Source organism: Pinus tabuliformis, chromosome J (assembly GCF_031772625.1).
Source record: "Pinus tabuliformis cultivar Carrire ecotype Pingquan chromosome J, CPIR1, whole genome shotgun sequence".
Taxonomy (NCBI): Eukaryota; Viridiplantae; Streptophyta; class Pinopsida; order Pinales; family Pinaceae; genus Pinus; species Pinus tabuliformis.
In genome coordinates, this window is record NC_142295.1 from 734,404,305 (window position 1) to 734,425,438 (window position 21,134).

Here is a 21,134-nt window from a genome sequence, read left to right on the forward strand (position 1 = left end):
TCGTATCATTGCATAGAGTTTGTTCGATATTTGCTGGTGGTAGTCAGGTGATGTACAAATTGTTTTTAGGTCCATGTACCCAATGTCAGAATTTAAAATACAATCTAGGTTTGGTTTTGACTTAACGTCTTTTGCAACTAGTGTTCTACCTTTCAACTGCCCTTTTCTAATTCTAATCCACATTGTATTCAACACCTGATTTATGATAATGCGAATTGCTTTATAGAACAGGTTTGTAGTATGATAAGCAAAATCGTGGCTTTTATGCAGCACTTCCCAGTGGCAAATCTTTTGATATGTAAAGTTTTTGGAGATGTCAGCTGGGCGTTTGTTGCCATAGAAAAGCGATGGGAAACTCATTTCTTCTGAGTACTTATCTTTGAATATTCCTAATGGCATGTATCCGGCAGCAGGTGCAATGTTAATTTGTTTATTTACAAGGTCATGGATGGTGTGTGCATCAATGAATCCATGGACCAATGTTTTTGTCGTTGGTTCATCGTTGTCTTGGTTATCGTGTTCGCTATCTTCAGCGTCACTTGAACTTTCATAAGCCTCTTGGTTTTGTAGGAATGCCTCTTTCCAATTGTCATTTATGGTAGCGTTCTCGAGCTTGTAAAGCATCCTTTTGCATAATTGTTTTAATGCTTTCATCACTTTGTGAACTCGAACTCGACCAAATGCATAAGCACTTTTGAATCTTAAACTCTTTTTGAGAACAACGGCAACCGTGTCAGTGTCTTTTATAGTTCGAGGCAATGCAGATTGGATTCTGGAAATGTTAGTGGGGACATTGATGACTCCTCCAGTTAAGCCCAGTTGCGACTTCTTATGTCGATGGCCCATTTCTTTTATTTGCAAGAAGGGCAATCTTAATGCGACTAGTCTTTCCTCTAGTTCAGTGAGGTCTCTCAGTGTTCTAGTGCCATTGTTTCTTCTTATCTGTTCAGGGACTGCATATTTAGCAATTGTTTCATGTTCAATTGCTTTTTTGCAATGTTTACAAATGTAGCAATTTTCAACACGAGATTTAACATTCTCGAAACTAGTTGATAGTTTCCTAATCTTATTTTGTTTTGCTTGACATTCTTGTTTCACAAAGCAGATGTCTCTTTTGAAAAAAGTTGTTTCACATGATGAACAATTGAAAATAGGTGTGTCACTTACTTGTCTTTGATATATTTGATCAAACTCTGATAATTCTGGTAATTTGTTCATTGATCTTGATTGAATCGAGAGGTCGGATTTTCTTGATTTCTTTGATTATGCTGAACGATCCTTTGATGTTGTTTCAAATCGATTGTAGTCCATGTTTTCTATGACTATTTCTTGTTTCATTGTTGCTGTGTTGAATGCAAGTCTTATTTTCTGCGTTTTCGATTTTGTCCGGATAATGCCTTTAAGCAAATGCAAAGATAAGCTTTTTGTCTCTTTGCCTAATGAACAAGGGATTACAATTCCTGTTTGTGCGTTGTTTCTAATATGTTTTTTCAAGTTTCTAAGTGATCGAAATCTCAGTGTCTCAAATTTTACTTGGTTCGTTGATCGCGCTGATAGATCCGTTGATCTTCCTGCAGATGGGCTGTAGTCCATGTTTTCTATGACTATTTCTTGTTTCATTATTGTTGTGTTGAAGGCAAGTCTTATTTTCTGTGTTTTCAATTTTTTCCGAATGATGCCTTTAAGCAAACGCAAAGATAGACTTTTTGATTGTTTGTCTAATCGACAAGAAGTTACAATTTCTGTTTGTCTGTTGGTTCTAATATGTTCTTTCAAGTTTCTAAGTGATCGGAACCTCCGTGTGTCACTAACATCTTTTGTGTGCGGTGTGTCACAAATATCTTCTGTGTTGTTTAGAATTACTTGTTGTTCCATTGTACTTCTGTTATATTGAATGCCTATGTTTTGCCTTTTCGGATTTTTCTGAGCAATGTCCTTAAGCACATGCTTGTTTAAGTGACAAGGTGGTTTTAATTTAGCTTCAATTGGTTGACATTTTGTCTCAGGTTGTGGTTCAATATTGTTCTTTGAGGTATCGGCTTGTTGTTGGAAGGTACAACCAATTGTAGGCTGCCTATGAACCAAAGGCTCGAAGTGCCCATTCAAAGGATCATCGTCATGGAACAGTATGTCACAAGTATTTGTTGTAATACCTGAATTGAAGTGCAAATACAGTCTCATCTTTGTTTTGGACCAAACCCTAATTGGAATTTTCAACCAGTTTGACAGCCAATGGATGCAGAAAATATCTCCCCATAGACCTCTAGATGTTGGGGGTATATTGTTTGAGGCAGATTTAGCCATTTTGTCTAAATAGATTTCACGGTTGTTAATGTTATACATTTCTTTCAGTGAGGCTTCATGCAGTTCATGTTCATAAGACCAAATTTCCTCATTATCTTGTTTTTTGAGACAGTTTCTAAAATATTATATTGTTCCTTTCCTTAGCTCCACTGATGTGTATCGGAAATCTAGCAAAAGTTCTAAACTATCGAATAAACAGTCTCCAATTAGATATGAGAAATTGTCCACACGAAATAAGTGATGCTTTTGCAATACCAATTGCAACTTGTGTTTATCAGACATAGGTGTGTCACAAACATCTTCTGTGTTGTCTAGAACTACTTGTTGTTCCATTGTACTTCTGTTATATTGAATGCCTATGTTTTGCCTTTTCCGATTTTTCTGAGCAATGTCCTTAAGCACATGCTTGTTTAAGTGACAAGGTGGGTGTAATTTAGCTTCGATTGATTGACATTTTGTCTCAGGTTGTGGTTCGATATTGTTCTTTGAGGTATCGGCTTGTTGTTGGAAGGTACAACCAATTGTAGGCTGCCTATGAACCAAAGGCTCGAAGTGCCCATTCAAAGGGTCCTCGTCATGGAACAGTATGTCACGAGTATTTGTTGTAATACCTGAATTGAAGTGCAAATACACTCGCATCTTTGTTTTGGACCAAACCCTAATTGGAATTTTCAACCAGTTTGACAGCCAATGGATGCAGAAAATATCTCCCCATAGACCTCTAGATGCTAGGGGTATATTGTTTGAGGCAGATCTAGCCATTTTGTCTAAATAGACTTCACGGTTGCTAATGTTATGCATTTCTTTAAGTGAGGCTTCATGCAGTTCATGTTCATAAGACAAAATTGCCTCACTATCTTGTTTTTTGAGACAGTCTCTAAAATATTCTATTGTTCCTTTCCTTAGCTCCACTGATGTGTATCGGAAATCTAGCAAAAGTTCTAAACTATCGAATAGGCAGTCTCCAATTAGATATGAGAAATTGTCCACACGAAATAAGTGATGCTTTTGCAATACTAATTGCAACTTGTGTTTATCAGACATAGAAGACATGATGACGACTAAGTGTTCGATGCAATATTATGTTTACTGATGCAATGCAGTTACAACCAGAGAATCATAATAACAAGTTGAACAATGAAAATGATTATAGAACACGAAGTGATTGTGTGCACCTTTGGGACTGCAAATGTCTGCTAAGCTGCGGAGACTCCTTATGTCAGGTAGCATCCACTGCACAGGTTTGATACTGAAGTTCAAAATATGACTGCCAAGATAAAGAAGAACGTAAACCCATTGATGCAATGCAATTACAACCACAGAATCATAATAGCAAGTTGAACAATGAAAATGAATATAGAACACGAAGTGATTGTGTGCACCTTTGGGATGAAGTTCAAAATATGACTGCCAAGATAAAAAAAGAACCTGCAGTCCCTGCTGTACGTTAGGATCAGTCACTGTAAATCCATTGATCAATCTATATCAACCCAATGCCCTTGTTTTTGCTAATTATGCAAGTAAATGCAATGTCACATAACTTGGAAAGGCAAATCAAACAAACTAAAAGCAATGTAATGTCAGTAGTACCATCAAATTTGACACTGGTTGGAAGCTTTTGATGCAATGGAGCAAGCCACACCAAATTGTTACAGGTATATTGTTTCTCTTTCTTATGCTGGCATTTAAGACAAAAGAAAATGACTTATTTCGCTAAGCTACTGCATCAGCAAAGTAATCCCTCTGCAAGCACAACTGACAATAATGGCTTTAAATTACAACCCAAGACATTGAAATTTTTTAGCAAAGAACTGGGAGGTGGCCATGATGAAAGTGGCATTCAGGAATATGATAACACACTGCTTGAAGAACTGCCAATGAATGAAACTTTGAATGTTTTGTCTACTGGTAATCAAAGGGGGAGTTGGACAGATTCCTATAACTATTGTTGCCTGCAATCCATTGATCAATCTATATCAACCCAATGCCCTTGTTTTTGCTAATTATGCAAGTAAATGCAATGTCACATAACTTGGAAAGGCAAATCAAACAAACTAAAAGCAATGTAATGTCAGTAGTACCATCAAATTTGAAACTGGTTGGAAGCTTTTGATGCAATGGAGCAAGCCACCCTTGTTTTTGCTAATTATGCAAGTAAATGCAATGTCACATAACTTGGAAAGGCAAATCAAACAAACTAAAAGCAATGTAATGTCAGTAGTACCATCAAATTTGACACTGGTTGGAAGCTTTTGATGCAATGGAGCAAGCCACACCAAATTGTTACAGGTATATTGTTTCTCTAAGCTACTACATCAGCAAAGTAATCCCTCTGCAAGCACAACTGACAATAATGGCTTTAAATTACAACCCAAGACATTGAAATTTTTTAGCAAAGAACTGGGAGGTGGCCATGATGAAAGTGGCATTCAGGAATATGATAACACACTACTTGAAGAACTGCCAATGAATGAAACTTTGAATGTTTTGTCTACTGGTAATAAAAGAGGGAGTTGGACAGATTCCTATAACTATTGTTGCCTGCAATCCATTGATCAATCTATATCAACCCAATGCCCTTGCTTTTGCTAATTATGCAAGTAAATGCAATGTCACATAACTTGGAAAGGCAAATCAAACAAACTAAAAGCAATGTAATGTCAGTAGTACCATCAAATTTGACACTGGTTGGAAGCTTTTGATGCAATGGAGCAAGCCACACCAAATTGTTACAGGTATATTGTTTCTCTTTCTTACGCTGGCATTTAAGACAAAAGAAAATGACTTATTTCACTAAGCTACTGCATCAGCAAAGTAACCCCTCTGCAAGCACAACTGACAATAATGGCTTTAAATTACAACCCAAGACATTGAAATTTTTTAGCAAAGAACTGGGAGGTGGCCATGATGAAAGTGGCATTCAGGAATATGATAACACACTGCTTGAAGAACTGCCAATGAATGAAACTTTGAATGTTTTGTCTATTGGATTCCTTATAGGTGATAGGTAGAAACAGGTAGCAAGCAGCACATACCTTAATGACACATACATTATGGATTCACTTGATATAGTAGTGTAATAAATCACATAGCTATGAACAAGGAGGTATAACAAGATATTTTCTAGTTGGAACCATATTTTATATGAATATAGTAACAACACGTATTAGTTACATTGGAGTCCACTCCATTGAATGCCATGCAAAAATTTTGTTGTGCACCACAAAATCTTAGACGGCATACCAGTTTCAGTCTAGGTGAATATAATACCCGTCAACACTGTATGTGGAACCATAATAGCAATCTAAGCTTACTGATATGACAATGAATAACAGGTGAAGCTTACAAGCTCTTCAAATTATTTCAAATCCCTGTTCCTTTCATCCCAATCCCCAAAACTGTCACCGAAACTGTCAATGCCATATGAAATATCTGATATATAGTCCCACTTCAACATATAAATACCAAAACTTGTCCTGAGGCTGACAGATGTGGATAGTTCTTGATCTTTCAACAGTGGTCGTCTACTACAAGCCTAAATGAAGACAATGTAGTAGTAATACAATTGAATATTGGATTCCTTATAGGTGATAGGTAGAAACAGGCAGCAAGCAGCACATACCTTAATGACACATACATTATGGATTCACTTGATATAGTAGTGTAATAAATCACATAGCTATGAACAAGGAGGTATAACAAGAGATTTTCTAGTTGGAACCATATTCTATATGAATACAGTAACAACACGTATTAGTTACATCGGAGTCCACTCCATTGAATGCCATTGATTCCATCATACCAGTGTATTCATTATGTCAAATACCACCATTGATTCACTAGTTAGTATGGTTTATGTTACCCTATTACCATTGACCTGTTGCTAGTAGTGATTTACGTATGAGAATTGTGATCGAATACACGAAAGCCAGTAATATGCAACAACAACAATGGTCTAAGCAATGGGAATAGCACTAATCTAATGCTTATCTGACTAATCAAGTATGGATATCACATATTTCCCAAAGTAGTACCATCAAATTTGACACTGGTTGGAAGCTTTTGATGCAATGGAGCAAGCCACACCAAATTGTTACAGGTATATTGTTTCTCTTTCTTATGTTGGCATTTAAGACAAAAGAAAATGACTTATTTCGCTAAGCTACTGCATCAGCAAAGTAATCACTCTGCAAGCACAACTGACAATAATGGCTTTAAATTACAACCCAAGACATTGAAATTTTTTAGCAAAGAACTGGGAGGTGGCCATGATGAAAGTGGCATTCAGGAATATGATAACACACTGCTTGAAGAACTGCCAATGAATGAAACTTTGAATGTTTTGTCTACTGGTAATCAAAGAGGGAGTTGGACAGATTCCTATAACTATTGTTGCCTATTGCAGGACTGCATTTATGAGAAAAAGGTTGCAGAGGGAAAGGGATTGCATGCTCGCATGAGCCAAGATGCATTTGAACCAGACGTTTTTCTGAGCACAAAACTTATCATTTTTTATGCGAAGTCTGGCAATCTGGAGGATGCACGCCAAGTGTTTGACAAAATGCCCAAACGAAATTCCGTCTCATGGAATGTTCTGCTTGCAGAATACTCTCGTCGTGGCATGGATGAGGAGGTTATAAGTCTTTTTGGGCAAATGGGAGAGACAAACATGACACCGGATGAGTTTTCTCTTGGAAGTGTTCTCAAGGTGTGTGCTAGCTTAGTAGCACTAGAACTTGGGAAGCAAGTCCATGCCTATACTATCAAAAGTGGGTTTGGGTTTAATGTTGTTCTCATGACTGCTCTTGTTGACATGTATGCAAAATGCAAATGTATCAAGGATGCACGTCGAGTATTTGATGAAATGTCTCTTAGAGATTTAGTGTCCTGGACTGCCATTATTGCAGGTTATGTGGAGCAAGGGAATTGTAAGGAAGCCATGGAACTCTTTTGTAGAATGCCTTGGTTTGGCATCAAGCCCAACAAGGTCACATTTCGTACTGCCTTAAAGGCATGTGCTGGCGTAGGGGACATAGAGCAAGGCAAGCAGATCCATGCCCATATGGTTTTAAATGGGTTTAAGTTGCATTTAGTTTTAGGGAATGGCCTCACTGACATGTATTCTAAGTGTGGAAGCCTCGACAATGCGCTCCTTGTATACAAGATAATGAGCGAAAGGGATGTGGTTTCTCCAACTCTTTGAAGAAATGAAGCAATCGCGCTTGAAGCCTGACGATGTCACCTTCTTGGCTGTTCTGACTGCTTGCAGCCATTCAGGTCTACTGAATGAAGGTTGGCATTATTTCAATACCATGACTCGAGATCAGTGTATCCCACCAAGAACAGGGCATTACACCTGTATGGTTGATCTCCTTGGCCGTGCTGGTTGTTTGGATGAGGCATATGATTTTATAAAAAAAATGCCATTTAAACCTAATGTTACTGTTTGGGGAGCCTTACTTGGTGCCTGCCAAGCCCATGGCAATATGGAGATAGGAAAAGTTGCAGCAGAACACTGCAGTTGGATTGAGGTAAAGAGCAGGGTACACGTTTTCCCTGTAGCAGATAGATCACACCCACAAATACAAGAGATCTATGCCATGTTGCAAAAGTTAGCTGGGCAGATGAAAGAAGCTGGGTATTTGCCTCAAACAAACTTTATATTAAATGATATAGAAGAACACTAGAATTACATACAATGTTACACCATTGGTAAGATGCTTGCCATGGGGGATGTGAATATCACCATACAACCTTAGACAATGGTCAAGAGCTGTAATGCTTGCAGTGACATAATCAGAAACTGTTATGCAATTATTTTGGTCATTCCAGTTTTAGACATCATTCACAGGTTGATCTGTGTTCTAGGTTTTGATCCATGCACCGTTTTCTATTAGCATTCCCTCGAGTCATTGATTCTAATAGACAAAATGCTGGCACTTTTGGAGAGTGCATTTAGCAATTGTTTGCTGTCTCCAATTGTCGGGCGAGATATTGGCATTTCATTTGATTTTATCATTTCAATGGTAAGTGCAAATTCTTTTGGAATTCATTTGTGAAATTTGGAACTATATATCATAGTTTATGTTGACTTGGTGGAAGGGATTCAGGAGTTGATATGATTCTATTGCTTCCGCGATGCTGTATTTGGCATTTACAAGCCTCTTGTGACCAATATGGTCAGAACCGGAACTGGAACTGGCTAATGGCCTCACTGACATGTATTCTAAGTGTGGAAGCCTCGACAATGCGCTCCTTGTATACAAGATAATGAGCGAAACGGATGTGGTTTCTCCAACTCTTTGAAGAAACGAAGCAATCGGGCTTGAAGCGTCACGATGTAACCTTCTTGCCTGTTCTGACTGCTTGCAGCCATTCAGGTCTAGTGAATGAAGGTTGGCATTATTTCAATACCATGACTCGAGATCAGTGTATCCCACCAAGAACAGGGCATTATGCCTGTATGGTTGATCTTTTGCCTGCAGGAGATAGATCACACCTACAAGAGCCCTAGAGAGATGAATTCTGCTCATGGAGAGCCACAGGCCTTGAAGGATGACTACAGATAGGAAAGTCTGTTCTAGAAGGAGTTGAGTCTAGATATGTCCATCAAGAAGACTAATGTTGGAAGTTGAAGCAATGCATGTTATAGTTCATGGAGCTAAATTATGAATGGCTGATCCTGTTATTTGCTGCGTTGATTTTTGACTGCTCTGCTAATCTTATAGTAGAAGCATGGGAGGCAGCAAACTATGCAAAGGAGTGCTATATTGGTCAGAACCGGAACTGGAACTGGCTAATGCCCAGACTGGGACTGGACCAGAACCAGCTGGAAAACTAGCCTGATAAAAAATACATAGATATGCACATATATATATATATATATATATATATATATATATATATATATATATATATATATATATATATATATAAAATGTATGTCTCTGAGAGAGAGAGAGAGTGATCTGGACTGATAGGCAAGTTCCATCCCAAACTGGCTGGATCGACCAGTTTGGCCATCAGTTCTGATTTGGAATTTCCCTCAGAACCAGGGTCATACTGGTGCGCCGTCATCCCTAAGTAACTGAAAATATGCAATAAAATAGGAGGAAAAAGCCTTTGATGCTATATGCATATTCAAACTTTGCAAAGGCCTTTCTCTCCTATTTTATTGCATATTTTCAGTTACTCAGGTAGGAGGGCGCACCAGTATGACCCTGGTTCTGAGGGAAATTCCAAATCAGAATCTGATTTGGCTGTTTTCATTAACACTGGTTGTGACAAGAAGAATTCCCTCTTGCTAACAAAATGTATCATGTCTCTGTGACTATAGACATAAATAAGCTTTAGTATTCGAACCCATGAATTTTCAATATGAGGATGCTGACTAATCTCTAACGAGAAAATGGCTAACCCTGGTAAAGATAGACGAGTTGTTGCTGCTCATGGAGAGCCACAGGCCTTGAATGATGACTACAGATAGGGAAGTCTGTTCTAGAAGGAGCTGAGTCTGGGAAATGGCTGATCCTGTTATTTGCTCCGTTGATTTTTGACTGCTCTGTTAATTTTATAGTAGAAGCATGGGAGGCAGCAAACTATGTAAAGGAGTGCCCTAGCCTCACATAAAAGCAGCAAAAACATTCCATAATGGATTGTTAAGCAAGCTAATGCTTAGAATTAAATTCAAAGAAGAAAAGCATAAAACCTCAACTAGATAGTATAGAATGACCAGAAATTGAAGAACTAAATCTTCCTGTGGCATGCTAGCGTATTCTATGATCACTGGATAACAGATCACTACTCTGTATTTTATGCAAATATATGAGTCTAGATATCAGCAACAATCTATTATTATAAAAATGCATACATTACATGAAGGATAATACAAAAGAGGTAATTTGAATACAAATACAATGTAGCAGAGCGAAAACATAAACAGTACCTGAAATAAACCAGTGTAGTGGACCCGAAGCGAAATAACAAGCCGACGCGAAGTAACCACGAAATCATCTATAAGCTTATTATATAACAACAAAATTACGTTACACGTAGCGGACGCTACATGCATAATGTCAGCTGGAATGAAATGTGTACACAAGACAGGTACAAATGGCCTAAATTACCTTAACCCCCATCAAATCAGCTTAGGTGATGGCGCAACAGATGTTGAGGATATCGCCTGAATCACCTTAACCCCCATCAAATCAGCTTAGGTGATGGCCCAACAGATGGTGAGGATATGGCCTGAATTACCTTAACCCCAGTCAAATCAGCTTAGCTAATGGCCCACCAGATGTTGAGGATATCGCCTAAATTACCTTAACCCCCATCAAATCATATCCACTGCTGGGAAGGCCTTGGAGCATCCTTCACCTTCCACAAGAAAAATGAAAATACCTTCCAAATTTCTTATAACACCAAGCTAGTTCATCAATGCCCACCTTGCTACTGAAGAAGTAATGTAGTATACCCAACTCCTCCAAGAGTTCCGATGAAGCATTGCCATTTTCAGAGGAAAGGCCTTCTATCCGTCCGCTCTAAGTCTTCCTTCTCAACCCGGCCTTTAAGGATGAGCGGCCAGCACGCATAATCGAATGCTTCACTCGAAGGGCTATGCCATATAAAGAGGCTTCCCGCCACCTTGTCCACCTTCACGCCTAGGAATTCCATAAGGACCGGCTCACGACCGTCATTCCGCATTTGGTTGTTGGTCTGCCATTGAGGCTAAGCCCTATTTGAGACTAAGGTAGGCTTCTTTTGACTGCATTTTTTCCTGCTTGCGCCCTTTCCAACTAGTTATATCTTTCTTTAATGCCTATAAACTGGGACCAAGCCAAGTAAGTCCATAGATCGTCTGTTAATCCTTCTTTGAATCCCAGTTGTATTAGTATCCAAATCATAAGCCATCTACCGATCTAGCTTAGTAAACTAAGCGATGTTAACAAGCAGGATATAAAGAAGTGGAAACTAAAAGCATCCACCCAGCTCTCAGTCCCGGCTGCTCCCGCCCTGTCACAGAGTCGTAGTTGCAGGTCGAACAACGCATTTCGCAGGTGCTCTACGGGTATAGATCCAGATCTAGTTGCAGTCGAGGATCCTGTGTATAGAGAAGACCCATTCGAATTCAGAGCGAGCGCTTTGATAGGCGAGTTTGAGATTAAATTTGAGTCCGTGTGTTTGGTTTTCCCGTGTAGGGTTGTTAACAGAACGTGCGACGAAGGCCCTAAAATTTTTCTCCATATTTTCACCGTGCAGTCATCTGACCCAGTGAAGATCAACCCGTCCCGCCCGACAGCAATGGCGTTTACAACGTCATCATGAGCCTGAATCGTTTCGACGCACTTGAGGTCCGAGACTCGTCATACCTTCACAGTCATATCTGAGGAGCTGAATACAAGAAACCATTGGTGTAAGCCAGACAGCATATCACGCCCACATGCTGCGGGGACTTAGGGTTTGTCGACTTAGGGTTTTCAGTACCGCCTGACCAACATCCAAAAACGTCGCGCTTCGGCTTCATCCAGCGATGTATGTAATCCAGCAGCATGAGTATTGTGGCTATTCGCTTGTGGCCATCCCCAGAACTCGAACCAGAGCGACCTCACACGCGGAGGCCGTAGCCTATCTATACCCCCATGCCACCCACAAGAAGCCGAGGGCCGGACTCTACTGAGCGGGTGTAGCGTGTTCAGGTCTAAAATAAGATTGATGTCCATCACCCGGAAGACACGCTTCGACCTTTCCCCCCTGACTGAATGCCTTCGATCAAACCTATCTTGCTGCTTGCCTTCTCCCTTCCTGCCTGATAGGATATATTACCCATAGTCCCCCGGGACGGGGCTTACCCTACAGAACCTTAGTTCCTACTTCGCATTGATGCTATGTTACATACGATGCACCTGTTGATGAGGATCATGCGACAGACACTGAGTTGCAGTCAGCTAGTGCCAGGCACGGACACCTGCACAACACCTGTTAAGATCAAACCATAGCATACCCTGCAACCTTAGCATATAGCTGTTTGCAGATAATACGAATTAACAAATTAATGCTAGCATTAAGAGGAGACCGTTGACGGTGAGCCATAATGAACTCGACCTAAATAGCAATTTAACCTATGTTCGGGCCTCTTCCGCCTCCGGAAGAGGCCAAATAAGATGGGAAAGCTTCAACGAATCAGACTTTGGCTATCTGGGGAGAACACCGCACAGCGCATTTCCGAACTTGCGTCGTATAACACACTAAAAAAACTGTAAACTAATGCTAAGTCGAAGACTAACGATTACTATAGTCCCTGCCGAATGCCAGATGGCAGGGACTAATAATGGTTGTCTATTTATATACGGTAGACTATGGTCCTAAAGATGCGAAATCATTTCAATCTCACTGCTTATTATCCATTGGATCCACTTAATATTATTATGAAAAGGTCGATGTTACAACTAATCATGTAATCATAGAATATTTTCAGAGTAGTTAATTGTTTTGTTACTGTTATAATAATTATGTATTGTGAGTTCACATCAGCAAGTGTGCGCACTTAAGAAATGTTTGTGGGTTGGAAGTCAGGGATCAATTCGATTGCATGATTTTTTTGCTGAATACATGGTACAAATTCATTTTTGTCTTTAATTTAAAACAAGGTGATATATGTGGCATGATGCTCTCGCTAATTTGTTAGTTACAATGCCATATGGTGAGGTGTTTGAAAAGATTTAGCTAATAGGCACAAACAATTCGAGGAGACATTCTACACATGAAGATGGTGATTATTACGATGAGTATGGATGGTTGCATTGGGGTATAGTCAAGTTTAAAGTGACGGAATATGGAGATTGTGATAATTCATCTCCTCGATAGGAAATTGGTTTTGCAGAAATAGAGCGTGAAGAGTGGAAAAAGGGACTTGTAATAGATGGACTAAGGATTCAAACTGCTGAATCGAAAGCTTCATCGTGCATTCCACCTACACGACCGAGATGATTACGTAAATGAATGCCAAATTTGATTGGACTCTTCCTTTTCTTATTCATGGATGCCACTTTTGCAAGTATCTCACAAAACTATTTAACATTGTTTTCATGTTTGCAATAAATAATATGATGTTATTATGATTTCACATTTTTCAGGTTTGCAATAAATAGTTCCTCATGTAGTATGTTTCATGGTGTATTAGCTTTTGGTTATCGTTCTACTGCACCAGTTTCTCATTATAGAATGGGGGTTTAAGATCTAGGAATAAATAAGTAAAATTACTATTCATTTAAAAAAAATTCATTTTGCTATTGTTCTAGGGATTCTGCTTTTATTGTGTGTGAAAGTAACAAACTGGTTTTGGTCTACTTCTTAGTGGGTGGAATTCTTGTGTGTTTCATATCAAAGTTCAACCACTTTGGACTCACAGGATCATACCCGACGTATGGGTTATACATCTGCATATCTGAACAATTTAACTGCTAGATTGTTGCAATACGAATTATAAGAAAATTATGTAGAATGTCAGATCAATCGGATTATTTCTATACTAATATACCTATTGAGACCCTAAATTAATTAATTTATGAATTCAGAATATTCATTGAAATCCTTATATGGTATCATCAGGGATGATTTCACGAGATATCTGTATGAGGGATTTTAATCTCCTTCCTCATAATGGTCTTTGTGGTTATGGGTAAAAATTTTACTCTTAGATAAACATAGAATAATCGATGTGTCTGGTTTTTATTTTTGGGACAAAGAGGCTCTCAGTTTCAGAGTTTTACCATCGTCACTATTTTCTTTCTACCAATTAGATTAAGAGAAGAAAGCATCAGCTCTGCTGTAACTTTGTAATTTTTTGTTTGTGTGTACAAGAAAATTATAGTTAATATGTATCAAGGCTCCTGAAGTACATTATTACCTTATAGACATAGCAAGATGAACAACGGACTATTAGGTGATACAAAAAAAATGAAACGTAACTACCTTTTGATATAATAAAAGATGTTCAGTGCTTTTCTAATTGAAAAAACACAAGCCCGTATACTAAAATTTGGAAATTTTCCAAATAATGACCAGATACGTATCAATTCCTAGAGCATGGAGTACAATCAACTTTGATACATAAATTGCCCCATCCTCACAAATTCCAGGAGCATGGAGGACCGTCGACTTTGATTATGCTCAATTACACCATGCTTATATCTTATAATATTTTACGTCTTTATCAATAGGGTTGGAATTGTGTTCATGATTAATCTTAGAATTTAAGAATGAAATAAGTTTAATTATTTTAATAATAATATCTATTTTGATATATTTAATAAAAAATAAAGTAATAAAATGGTGCTACAACATAAAATGGTCTTACAATTTGGCTTTCAACCAAGTACTTCGAAGCGTCCATAAACGATAAAAAAATCATATTATTAAATATTATAAATAAATAATATTTTAAATAAATAACAATATTATATTATTATAATTTTAATAATTTTAAAGAATAGTAAAACGTATATTTTTTATAATTTAATTAAAATAATTTATAATTTAAAATGTTCCGTAAGATTAATTTAAGCATATTTATATTAATATTAATTAATATATTAAGGTTACCATTACCATTACTATTATTATTAATGTTAATTATTATAAATAAATGCATATATATAATTTATATATATATATATATATCGATATATATATATAATTTATTAGTGGCTTGAATTTATAAATTTATTATCCCTTGGGTTTTTTAAACCAAGGGTTTATATTCCTATAGTATAACATTATTGATAAGGTTTATAATATTACTCCTAGGGTTTAATATAAATCCCTTGGGTTTATAATCAATCACCATCAACCATGGTCCAACTTTGTGTTGGTATTATGATTCAAGTGTTGTCCTTGATGGCAACTCACTCAGAGGTTGGTACAGGTGCTTAGAGGTTGGTACAGGTGATGGCAACTTAATCAGAGGACAGATCTTAGTACAGCATGCCAAGAAAGTTCATACACGCAGGTTCGTTAAGCCCAAGTCGTGTATACAAGCAGGTTCACTATATACCAAGTCGCCTATACGCAGGTTCGCTATATACCAAGTCGTGTGTACACGCTGGTTGGCTTCAGTAAAAGCGCGTGTATGTGGAAAACTTATCTTTGGTCCACGGCGGTTATTCCTTGGAAGTTGTGCCTATGGTTTTGGACCTTCGTGTCTCGACGGATGTGTTGATCCCTAGTTTTGAAGATGATGGTATTGGATTTCTATGGTTTTGGCTCTTGGTATTGAACAAGGCCTAAGGCTATATAAGGAGAAGATCATTAGGCAAGTGAAAGTATGCATGGTGTGTCTGACAAAGTGAGAAGATCTGGTATCACTGTTTATGTGTTAGGGACGCTTGGCAAGGGTCGGATCTGACAGCGAAGGCATAAGTAATTATTTCTAGATTTGCACGCGGGTTGCCTTTGGAGAAAGAGCGTATACACGCGGTTTTGGTACAGTGAAGTAGCGTATGCATAATAAGGTTTGATATTTCAGGTTGCTGTTGATTCTGGTGGTTGTTGCAGAGTTCTGGGCTCTGGTTTGGGTTCTGTGTTCTTGATGACAGGGTTTCAGTGATTCAGTATTGGGTTCTTTAATGAATTATGATGCAAGTATAAGTTGATGATTGTATTGCAGTAATGTTTGTTTTGTACTCTTGGATCCAGTCTGAAAATTGATGAAACGTGGTCCCTGAAGGAAAGAAGGTTGTAGGGTCAGCACCTACGTACTAGTAAATGGATCGGCTAGTACAAGAGCTGAGGGGGTTGTAGCTCCCTTCCAAAAGTAGTTGGAAAACGAGAGAGGGTTGTAGCCCTCTGCAGGTTGTAGTCTGCGTACTGGTAAAGGACTGCACCAGTACATTGTAAACTGAAGTTTCTTATTAAAGAAAGAAAGAGACGACTTGCAGCAGGTGGTTTTCACCCACATTGGGTTTCCACCTTATATCATGGTGTTCATGTGTGTGGCTTTTATGTGATGATCTGTTATGTTATACTGCACCTGTTTACTGTCAATGTGGTTAATAATGTTCTGATGCATTTACTGAAGATAAGCTAACTGAATCATAAGATTTCTGGATATACGCTAGTTGCTTTAGACACAGTAGCGTGTACACGCGGGTTCACTTAACTGAAGTAGCGTATATGTTTCTGAGCATGAAATTTGAAAAGTTTTATTGATCTGTTAATACTGATTCACCCCCCCCCCCTCTCAGTATTATTTCCAACAATTGGAATCAGAGCAGGTCCTTCAGAGGAAGCTTGATCGCTTGAAGGAAAAGATCCATCAGAATGGCTAATCCAGAAAGAGAGGCACACATCAGGCCACCAGTCTTTGACGGGAACAATTTTACTCACTGGAAGATAAGAACCACTGCATATCTACAATCACTTGGAGCAGAAATTTGGGGAATCGTAGAAGGAGGATACAAATTCCCATCAGCAACTCCTACAGATCCAGCAGAGAAAAAGCAATATGAGCTCAATGCCAAAGCTGTTACTGTCCTATTGAGTAGTTTGACACAATCAGAATTTATGAAGATCATGCATTTCAAATCAGCTAAGGAAATATGGGACAAAATCGTCACAAGCTACGAATGAGATGATCAAGTAAAAAGAGCAAAGCTTCAAACTCTCAGAATCCGGTATGAAACTCTTAAGATGCATAGTAATGAAAGCATAGCTAATTATTTCTTGCGTATGGATGAGATTGTGAATTGTATGAGGGATCTGGGTGAAGAATTTGAGGAAGTTGTCTTAGTTGAAAAGGTTTTGAGATCTCTATCTGCTAAATTTGATTCTAAAGTATCTGCCATAGAAGAAAAGGAGAATGTGTAGAAAATCACCATGTCACAGCTTCACGAGATCTTAACTGCTTTTGAAATGCGACAAGAGGTACCACCAGAAGCCGCATTCGAAGTGTCAGAGGAAGAAGATGAGGTAAATTTTGTCAAGAATCTTGAACGGGGAACTGGACGGTTCAAAGGTAAGCTACCTTTCAAATGTTTTCTATGTGGTAGAGTTGGTCACTATGCTGCTAGATGCCCTCATAACAAAGGAAAGATATCTGAAGAAGATGGTAGAAGCTATTATACCCATATTACAAGTTCATTCAATGATAGTGAAGATATTAGAAGCCTCATGGCACATGAAAAGAAGAATGCTTCATCCAATAATAGCAAAGATATTAAAAGTCTCATGGCACATGAAAAGAAGAATGCAGAAACAGAAGAAGTTACCAAATTAAATGAACAATTGGAGACAGTAACCAGGGTAAGGGAGCAATTGCAGGATGTAGTAAAGGATCAGAGCATAACTATTCAAAGGCTTGAATCAAAGATCCTCTCTCTAAAAGAAGATCTTAAAAAATCAAGAGAACAGAACAGAGAAGCTCTTGAAGATCAAGAACATGAAGTGATCAAACTAAAGCGACAAGTGGAAGAAGGAAGAAAAGCTGAAGAAGACCTGAGGAATCAGTATCTGAAAAAGGAAGAACAACATCAAGTTGAGGTAAATATCTTGAAAGGTAAACTAGAAGAAAAGGATAAGCTTTTACGATTTCAAGATAGTACTAAAGTCTTGGATGATATTCTTAATAGCCAAAGGTCTCCTGCTATCAAAACTGGTCTTGGTTTTCATGAATATGTTGAAGGTGAATCTAGTTCACAAGGTGAGGCAAGGAATTCTAATGAGAAATCTGAAATGTTGAACAAGGAACAACCAAGGAAAGAAATTCCTCAAGGAAGATCCTTTACTCCTAACTATGGAAGTGATAGACGATTATTTCCTCCACTCAATAATGTTGAATGTTATGTATGTCATAATCTTGGACATGTTGCAGCCAGATGTAAAAGTAGAATGGGTCAAGACCATTACAAAAGATCATCACATCCCAGGTATTTCAGAGGATATTGCTTTGCCTGCAATGCATATGGACACAAAGCAATGGATTGCGATAGAAGGAACATGAAATATGTAAGATGTTATAAATGCAACAACTATGGGCATAAAGCAAGGGAATGCAGGAGCAGATTGCAAAATTCAAAACAAGAGGACCGTACATCATCACAGTTCCAGGAACTGAAGAAGACAGAGACAGAAAGGTGTGGCATAATTCAGACAGCTGACATAACAGACACAGGGGAATCTGAAAGTGATGAAATTCAGTATTCCATCCTACATACGCTGATATAATGAAGACACGTCGCGTATATACGTGAGTTACAGGCTGCAAAGTCGCGTATATGAAGAAAGGGCAGCAGAACAGACCCAGGTTCAGTCATGGTTGGCTCAGGGGGAGCAGAACAGACTCAGGAAATGGTTCAGTCATGGTTGGCTCACACTCAGGGGGAGCATATACTTCAAATCATTCATTGTTGGCATTATGGTTAGAAGTTGTTGATGAAACTAAATGATACATCTTGTTGTTTGATCAATGGAATATTATTGCAGGCTGATGCTTATGGTACAGATCTGAATGGCTGGTCTTAGAACCTGCATCTGCTCAGGGGGAGCATGGATGGATTGATACAACTTGGCATATACAAAGGGGGAGCCAAATCAGAAACTTCAGCATGTACTCAGCGGGAGTATGGATAGTAGTATGGACAGTAAAAGGTATACCAAAGAAGAGAATATCCTGGTCCGCCCTTTGCCCTTGATGTCAAAGGGGGAGAGTGACTTGGTGTGGTGGTTGCCATCAAGTCCAAAGGGGGAGATTGTTGGCATTATGATTCAAGTGTTGTCCTTGATGGCAACTCACTCAGAGGTTGGTACAGGTGCTCAGAGGTTGGTACAGGTGATGGCAACTTAATCAGAGGACAGATCTTAGTACAACATGCCAAGAAAGTTCATACACGCAGGTTCGTTAAGCCCAAGTCGCGTATACAAGCAGGTTCACTATATACCAAGTCGCGTATACGCAGGTTCGCTATATACCAAGTCGCGTGTACACGCTGGTTGGCTTCAGTAAAAGCGCGTGTATGTGGAAAACTTATCTTTGGTCCACGGCGGTTATTCCTTGGAAGTTGTGCCTATGGTTTTGGACCTTGGTGTCTCGACGGACATGTTTATCCCTAGTTTTGAAGATGATGGTATTGGATTTCTATGGTTTTGGCTCTTGGTATTGAACAAGGCCTAAGGCTATATAAGGAGAAGATCATTAGGCAAGTGAAAGTATGCATGGTGTGTCTGACAAAGTGAGAAGATCTGGTATCACTGTTTATCTGTTAGGGACGCTTGGCAAGGGTCGGATCTGACAGCGAAGGCATAAGTAATTATTTCTAGATCTGCACGCGGGTTGCCTTTGGAGAAAGAGCGTATACACGCGGTTTTGGTACAGTGAAGTAGTGTATGCATAATAAGATTTGATATTTCAGGTTGCTGTTGATTCTGGTGGTTGTTGCAGAGTTCTGGGCTCTGGTTTGGGTTCTGTGTTCTTGATGACAGGGTTTCAGTGATTCAGTATTGGGTTGTTTAATGAATTATGATGCAAGTATAAGTTGATGATTGTATTGCAGTAATGTTTGTTTTGTACTCTTGGATCGAGTCTGAAAATTGATGAAACGTGGTCCCTGAAGGAAAGAAGGTTGTAGGGTCAGCACCTACGTACTAGTAAATGGATCGGCTAGTACAAGAGCTGAGGGGGTTGTAGCTCCCTTCCAAAAGTAGTTGGAAAACGAGAGAGGGTTGTAGCCCTCTGCAGGTTGTAGCCTGCGTACTGGTAAAGGACTGCACCAGTACATTGTAAACTGAAGTTTCTTATTAAAGAAAGAAAGAGATGACTTGCAGCAGGTGGTTTTCACCCACATTGGGTTTCCACCTTATATCATGGTGTTCATGTGTGTGGCTTTTATGTGATGATCTGTTCTGTTATACTGCACCTGTTTACTGTCAATGTGGTTAATAATGTTCTGATGCATTTATTGAAGATAAGCTAACTGAATCATAAGATTTCTGGATATACGCTAGTTGCTTTAGACACAGTTGCGTGTACACGCGGGTTCACTTAACTGAAGTAGCGTATATGTTTCTGAGCATGAAATTTGAAAAGTTTTATTGATCTGTTAATACTGATTCACCCCCCCCTCTCAGTATTATTTCCAACACTTTGCATCGTGACAAAGATTCTGTCAATATGGAGATCAACCATGGTCAACAATGGTCAACCATGATTATTTAAGGGTTAATAATATTTATCTTAGGTTTATATACCTTGGGTTAAATATTACTCCAATGGGTTTATAATCCCTTGGGCTTAGTGTTGTGACAAAGATTGTCTCAATATGAAAATCAACCATGGTGAGCCATGGTCCAATGTCGTATTGTGACAAAGATTGTCTCACCATGAAAATCAACAATTGTCAACCATGTTCAAACAACCCTTTGTGACAAAGATTACCTTAATATGAAAATAAATCATGGTCAACCATGGTAGAATGTTGCATTGTGTGAAAGATTGTGTTAATATGAAAATCATCCATGATTGACAATGGTCCACCATGTCTATTTTAGTGTTTATAATATTTATCGTAGGGTTTATATACCTTTGGTTTATAGTATTAAACCCTTGGATTTATAATCCCTTGGACCTTTAGTATTAATCCCCCGCACCTTTAGAAGGTGTAATCATTCTAAACCATAAAGTGATGTGAGGGGCCGACGGTCAATCAAGCACTCTAGACCCACCTCTAGTTTTTATATTCGGTAGTGGTCATACCATAACGATTTGCCTTTCTTCGGCGATGAACTTTGCATGTAGGGTGGAAGATGATAAAGTTAACGATCAAGCAAGGCTACCAGGGCCA

At 38.6% G+C, this 21,134-nt stretch overlaps 1 long non-coding RNA gene and 1 pseudogene across 1 annotated transcript; one reads left to right on the top strand and one right to left on the bottom strand.

Moving 5' to 3' along the window:
• Nucleotides 1–3,518: 3,518 nt before the first annotated feature.
• On the bottom strand, nt 3,519–3,745 carry LOC149228819 (uncharacterized). The gene is made up of 2 exons (XR_016247248.1): nt 3,687–3,745; nt 3,519–3,571 (listed from the first exon to the last, which is right to left on the bottom strand). It is a non-coding gene; the product is annotated as an uncharacterized LOC149228819 (long non-coding RNA).
• Nucleotides 3,746–6,448: 2,703 nt separating this feature from the next.
• On the top strand, nt 6,449–7,991 carry LOC149228820 (pentatricopeptide repeat-containing protein At2g13600-like; annotated as a pseudogene).
• Nucleotides 7,992–21,134: the final 13,143 nt, after the last annotated feature.